Here is a 7,416-nt window from a genome sequence, read left to right as displayed (position 1 = left end):
TGTCATTCATTCCCCATTTCTGCAGGCCTGAGGACCTGCTTCTTCCAGTGCTACTGTTATTTCTTGAAAGTTGTTGGCTTTATTTATGTAAGTGGCTATCTGAGTGAAGAAACAGAAGAAAGAAATCCCAGGACTTTGGCTGATCCCCTCATTGGCAAGCATGTGCACGCGCATGTATGTACAGGTTTGTGAATCTGCTCACACGCGTTATGTATAAACCTAGGTGCATGACTCAACATGCCTGGCCAGCTTCAGCTTATCTCAAGAAGAGCAAGGCCCTGTTTGTTCCATATCTCTGGTGTGCACCATATATGAGGGCCACTTTTCCCAAACTTGCAATGCCAAATGATGCATTTGTCCTGAAGCTCCTATCCTTGGATCATCCATGATGTTTCTCCCAAGATGCTCTGAGTGTCCAGGGTGTGTGTGTGGGGCGGGGGGAGGGGGTCTCTGAAATTCATTGTTCTCCTCATTGTGTGGCCACAGGGTAGACATACTTTTGTCCTGGGCTTCTAGGTGTTTCCAGACCCCACAGTGACCTCTTCTTCCAGCTTATCCTGTATGCCTCCTCCTGACAGGGCTCTTCTAGTGTGTGAGGCCTTGATTCGGGCTCTATCACAGGCAAACCACAGCCACAGGCTCTTTCTCTACTGGAAGGTTTCCTGGTTCTCTTTGGTTTTTAGGATATAATTAATAACACCAATAGACAACATTTTGTACATCATTTCTTCCAGAAATGACCTGCATTAATCAACAAGGTAGCTAAAATGAATTTAATAAAATTATATCACAAAATACTGATTTGAGTTGCATCCAAGTTTCATTCTATTTCACTTTATGAAAAGCATAATAGTTTATAAACACTATCGATAGAAGACAATTTATTTAAAGTTATGATGAAATATTTTATTTTATTTTGTTTTTTGATGAAATATTTTAAATATCAACTTCAACATGTACAAGGACACATGGCTATTAAGTCTTTTTAGGAGATGTCTGTGAAAAAAGGTTAGAGAGCATGGGATTTGAGAGCACAGAAGCTTCTTGCCATTTGAAAACTATCCATTTTTTTCAGAGAGGCATCTGAGAATGTCCATGATCTGGCTCAGGGCTCTCCTTTTGTTCCTTTCATCCATTTACCCATCCATCCACCCATCACCCACCCCATCCATCCATTCACGATCCATTTATCCATCTATCCCCATCTATCTACCCACCCATTCATCCATCATCCATCCATCTACCCATCCATCCATGATCCTCCCCATCCATCCATTCACCATTCACCCACCTATATCTACTCCATTTGTCATCCATCCATTTATCCATCCATCCACCCACCATCAATTCAGTTCCAGAAAAATAGAGGAACCACATTTTTTTTCCTGTACAATTAAATATATGTGTGAAGACTTCTGGCCAAGATGCACTTAAGGGACCAGATTTATCCTGCTACCTAAAAACAGATAAAATATATGAAGCACTGATTTTTGAGAACCTGTGCATCAAGCAGTGAAGGACAGCTGTCTGTAAAAGGGAAGCTAATGGGGTGAACCCTACAAAGGCATGACTGACTGCCCAAAGATCTGATGGGCCATGGCACATCATGGAGAGGAAACTGAGCTGAGAAGACAGAGGAGAGATTCTGGGGAAAGCAAGGTGACCAGAGTTCTTAGGACAGAGAAATACATGGAAAGAAAGCTCCAGAAGTTTGCGAAGTTCCCACTTAAGTATTCAGGAGATCAGCGCATGTGAGGGAAGTATCCCAGGCAAGGAGAAGATGACCAGTGTCAAGAATGAAGCCTTATTTTTACCACCCAAACTGGGATACTCAGCATTCATGGCACTGGGGAGCAGGTTCTGAGGTCTAGCCTCAAGAATGGAAAATATTATCAACATGGTAAATTATACAATGTTCAGCACCCAACAAAAAATAGCAGTCATGAAAAGGAGGAAAATATGACTCATGATGAAGAGAAAAACCAATCAATTGAAAGCAACACAACTGACATGGGTGTTAGAATTAGCAGAGAGGGACATCAGAATGGCTATTAACATGGTATTCCACATGCACAAAAAGTTAACTAGAGACAAAAAAGATATAGAATAAGACCTAAGTTGGATTTTTAGAAATGAAAAACAACAATGTCTGAGATGAAAAACTCATTGGAGAGGAAAAAAAATGGCAGGGTAGACGTGATAGAGGAAAAGATTAGTGAACTTGAAGGCATATCACTAGAAACTGTCCCAAATGCAACACATAGAGGAAAGAATTTAAAGGAAAAACAAACAAACAAACAAACAAACCTCTGTAAGCTTTGGGACTGTATAGGTGTGACCCGATATATGTGTCATTGGGATCCCTGAACAAGAAGAGAGAGAGGAGAAAAGAGGACAGAAAAAAATATTGGAAGAAATAATGGAAAATATCCAAACTTGATAAAAATATAAGTGCACAGATCTCAGAATTCTCAGTGTTATAAGCATAAGAAACATGAGGAAAGCCACACTGAAGCACTTAACAAAATTGCTTAAAATTAGTGATAAATAGAAAATTTAAAAGCAGCCAGAGGAGAAAGGGTTCACTGTGAACAGAGGAACAAATACAAGGATGGTGGCAGATCCTCCCTGGAAATACTACAAGCTGAAAGGCATCAGGGCAGCTTCTTTATGTTATCGATTGAAAAAGAAACCTGTCAACCTAGAATTCTATACTGAATGAAAAGATCTTTTTCTATAAAAAGGCAAAATAAAGGCTTTTCAGATGTGAAAACCTGAAAGATTCATTGGCAGCAGACCTATACCATAAGAAATACTAAAGAAAGCCTTTCAGGCAGAAGTGAAATTATATCAGATATAAATATGGATCTACACCAAAGAAAGAAAAAAGCATCAGAAATAGTACACATGGGAATAAATCTATATAATCTATTGTTATTTAAATATTTGTTTAAAAAGATTTGTTTATTTATTTTAGAGAGAGAGTGAGAATGAGCATGAGTGAGGGGAGGAGCACTGGAAAAGAATCTTCGAGCAGACTCCCCTCCAAACAAGGAACCCAATGCAGGGCTTGATCTAATGACCTTGAAATCATGACCTGAGCCAAAATCAAAATTTGAACACTTAACTGACTGAGCCACCTAGGTGCCCCATTATTTAAATCTTCTTAAGGGTAATTGAGCTTTGGGAATGGCAGTGTGAGGAATTTGGCAAAGCTTTTCCTCCAGACAGAAATCTACTAAACTGGTCAAAATTAACAAAAACAGTCATTCAAAGTGTCTAGAGATAGGCCAAAACCTGGTAGAAAATTGAGAGAAATTTATTCAATGAAATCTAAGAAACTTGTCCAGAACAATGAGAAGCTGTGACATTTGAGCTTCCCATGTCTCTGTGCTGCAGGAAAGTCATTCCATGGATGGGAGCTGAGTGGAAATTGGCCTCCTTCAGCACCCTGTGTAGATTCAGCATCTGGTGAATATTAGTGGGTCCCATCTCCTTCAGACAATGTCATGGAAGAGCAAGATGGCATTTGGGCAGGCTCACCTGTTTTCCCATTCCGGCTACTGCTTTGCAGGGAAGATTCAGGCAGAGAAACTGGTGAAGAGTACAGTTCTTCCCCCACCCCCCGCCCCCCAGGATCTGTGTTGCAGAAGGGCAGTCCTGCTGGGCTTAGCAGCAAGGTGGTAGCTCCCATCTCCCCCAGTGTCACAGTGTGGAAGAGTTGTTCTAGGTATATTCAGCTGCCAGGAAATGTTGGCAGGTCCCAGCCTGTTTGGCCTTATACTGTCCACGATCAATGCTGGGTGGTGCAGGCAGACAGCAGGTGGCACCAGTTTTGCCACTGCCTTCCCTATGGCTCCTACTCTATAGTGAGGATCCGGGTGGGATGGCTGGTGAAGATTGAGCACCTCTACCACCAGCTCCTGCTCCATGAACACAGGGCTTCTGTCCAGGGTAGGGTCATGGCAAGCTTCAAAGACTACCAACACCTTTCCTTTGCCAAGAGGCCTGACTTTATCAGATCACACTATGGAGCAATTCATGCTCCAGGGCACTGTTGAAAACAATAGAGCAATCAGTCAGCAGATTGGTGTGGTATCAACAGAGGCAGACAACCAGAAATTAGTGGGATATCATGGAAAAAGGCAATCAAAGGGAGCCCAGTTGACACTGGAGTTGTTCCTGGTGGTCTGTCAGACCCCATGCTGCCCAAATTGCTCCCTCTGAGAAGGGACAGGGAGGGAGCCAAAACTGAATTTAGCAAAGTCCTTAAAGAAACTATTGCAAATATATGCAAAGAAGGAGACCATGTCGAAAGACTGAAAGGTAGGCACGATGATAATGAATCACAACATAGAGACTATCCACAAAGAGATAGAAATTATGAAAAGAAACAAATGGAAATTCTGGAGGTGGAAGTATAATAATCAAAATGAAAATTTCACTGGGGAGGCTCAACAGTAGATTTAAGCTAGCAGAAGAAAGACTCCATGAACTTGAAGATAGCATGATGGAGGTTGTGCAACACAAAGAAAAAAAAAAAAAACAAGAGTAAAGCAAATGAGCAGAGGCAAGGGGATGTGTAGAACAGCACCAAGTACAGCAATATATGTATATAATGGAGTATCAGGGAAGAAGAAAAACATTCGAGGAAATAAGGACTGAAAACTTCCCAAATTTCACAAATAACAATGATCTACATCCAAGCTCTACACACTCCGAGTAGAGAAAATACAAAAGTACTAAATACAAAAAAACACAGCCAGACATGTCATAGCCAAAGTGTCTGAATCTGAAAGCAGTGAGAGAAAAAGACTCAGCATGGACAAGAGGACCTGAACAAAAAAACCACATCTGGCTCCTCATCAGAAATACTGGAGGTCAGAGGCAGTGGGATGCTGCGTGCAAAATGCTCAAGAATCCTATATCTTGAAAAACTGTTTTTCAAAACTGAAGGTGAGATAGAGATATTCTTAGGTAAACAAGCAAACAAAAATGAAGAGCAAATTATTACTAGCAGAACTGTCATACAAGAAATACTCAAGTTTGTTTTCCAGGCTGAAAGGAAGTGACACCAGACAGTAATCCAAATCTACACCAGAATGTGAAGACTGGGAGTGTGTGGGTGGCTCAGCTGGTGAAGCATCTGTCTTGGGCTCAGGTCATGATCTCAGGGTCCTAGGACCGAGCCCCATTTTGGGCTCTCTGCTCTACAGGGAGACTGCTTCTCCTCCCTGTGCCCCTCTCCCTGCTGCTTATGCTCTCTCTAGCTCTGCTTTCTCTCTCTCTCAAATAAAATAAACTCTAATAAAAAAAATGTAAAGAGTGCCAGTGAATATAATAATAAAAGACACTATAATTCCATGTATTCTTCTTGTATCTCTTATCTGATTTAAAAAGCAATTGCATAAAGTAATGTCTATAAAATTTTCCATTGGATTTATAACATAGAAATGTCATATATTTGACAACAAGAATGCAGAGGAGGGGTGAAAATGAAGCTGTACCAGAGAAAGCAAATGGTGCCAGGAGTAACTTGAGTCCTCAGATGAGACAAAGTGAACGGGACATGGTCAATAAAGCCATGAGGTCATATAAAGCAATAATTATAGCATGTTTTGTTAGCTCTAGGTGACCTAGGGGACCAACAATAGCAGAAGAAGGGGGGAGACAGAGCTACACAGGAGTAGAATTTCTTATTGGAAATAGGTTAGTATCATTCTGCAGTAGATTCTGATAAATTAAGTTGTATAATGTTAGTCCTAAAGCAACTACTAAAAAAGTAAATACAAAATATATACAGTTACAAATAATCAAAGGAATTTAAATGATACACTACAAAATGTCCACTAAATACCAAGGGAGGTAGTCATGTAAGAGCAGAAGCACAAACAGCAATGAGACACACAGAACATGAAATGTAACGTGTCAGATGTGTGTCCCATTATATTGATCACAGCATCAAGTGTGGATGGATTACGTAGGTGAGCCAATCAAAGGTAGAAATTGTCAGACTGGATTTTAAAGAGAACAGGAGAAGGAACCCTGGGTGGCTTAGCGGTTGAGAGTCTACCTTCGGCTCAGTGCGTGATCCCAGTCTGGGGATCGAGTCCCGCATTGGGCTCCCTGCGAGGAGCGTGCCTCTCCCTCTGTCTCTGTCTCTGCCTCTCTCTCTGTGTCTCTCATGAATAAATAAATAAATAAATATTTTAAAAAAATAAAGAGAACAGGAGAGATGGAGGATGATGTACCATGCAAACAGCAACCATGGAAAGGCCACAGTGGTTTCATTAACATCAAAGAAAACATCCTTAAGGAGACAGAACATGAGAGACTCCTAACTCTGGGAAACAAACACGGGGTGGTGGAAAGGGAGGTGGGCGGGGGGTGGGGGTGACTGGGTGATGGGCACTGAAGGGGGCACTTGATGGGATGAGCACTGGGTGTTATGCTATATATTGGCAAATTGAACTCCAATAAAAAAAAAAAAGAAAAAAGAAAACATCCTTAAGGCAAAATTGTTACTAGAAGCAAAGCCTTAAACACTTACTATCTGGCCCTTTACTAAGAAAGTTGGCTGATCCCTGTGTTGAACGCAGAAGACTGGCCTCAATTTCATGTAATGAGCTGGAAAAAGAAGAGCAAAATTAAAGATTAGCACAAACTGAATGGCATGGAAGACACGCAAGCAAGAGGAAACAGAGGAGGCCACAGTTCTTCTAGATCGGTAAACTGGGCACACGTCCACATGTACTGTTCAGAAGGAAAACAGAGATGAGACATAGGTCACCAATATCTACATCACTGTAGGATAAAATGAAAGGTTAGGAGGGAATAATGTGACCCATTTATGCCAATAAGTTCAACAACTTAGGTGAAAAGGACAAATTCTGTGAAGGACACAAACTACCAAATCTCACTCAAGAAGAAACACACAACTAAACAGCTCTCTATCTGCTCAAGACAGTGAACGTGCTGTTAAAACCTGAAATTCATGTGAGATTGCAAAGCACCCAGAATAGCTCACATGACTTCAAGAAGAACAAAGTTGGAGGCTTATATCAAATGATTTCAAGACTTATTATAAACCTATAGTAATCAAAACAGTATGTTGGGGTCCCTGGGGGCTCAGTTGGTTGAGTGTCTGACTCTTGATCTTAGCTCAGGTCTTGGTCTCAAGGTCGTGAGTTCAAGCCCTGTGTTGGGCTCCAACCTGGGCATGAGCTTATTTAAAAAGAGAGAGAGAGAGAGAGAGAGAGTGATCTTGGTGTCAAGATAGAGAAATGAGCAGAAGAGAGTCCAGAAATAGATCCCTGTACACTCAGACAATGCTGTTTATCAACAGAGGAGCCAAGATAACTCATGGAGAATGGATAGTCTTCTTAGATAATGGTGCTGGAGCAAGTGCATAGCTCT

The sequence above is a fragment of the Canis aureus genome, chromosome 8, assembly GCF_053574225.1.
Source record: "Canis aureus isolate CA01 chromosome 8, VMU_Caureus_v.1.0, whole genome shotgun sequence".
NCBI classification, from domain to species: domain Eukaryota; kingdom Metazoa; phylum Chordata; class Mammalia; order Carnivora; family Canidae; genus Canis; species Canis aureus.
Note: the sequence above shows the minus strand (reverse complement) of the source record.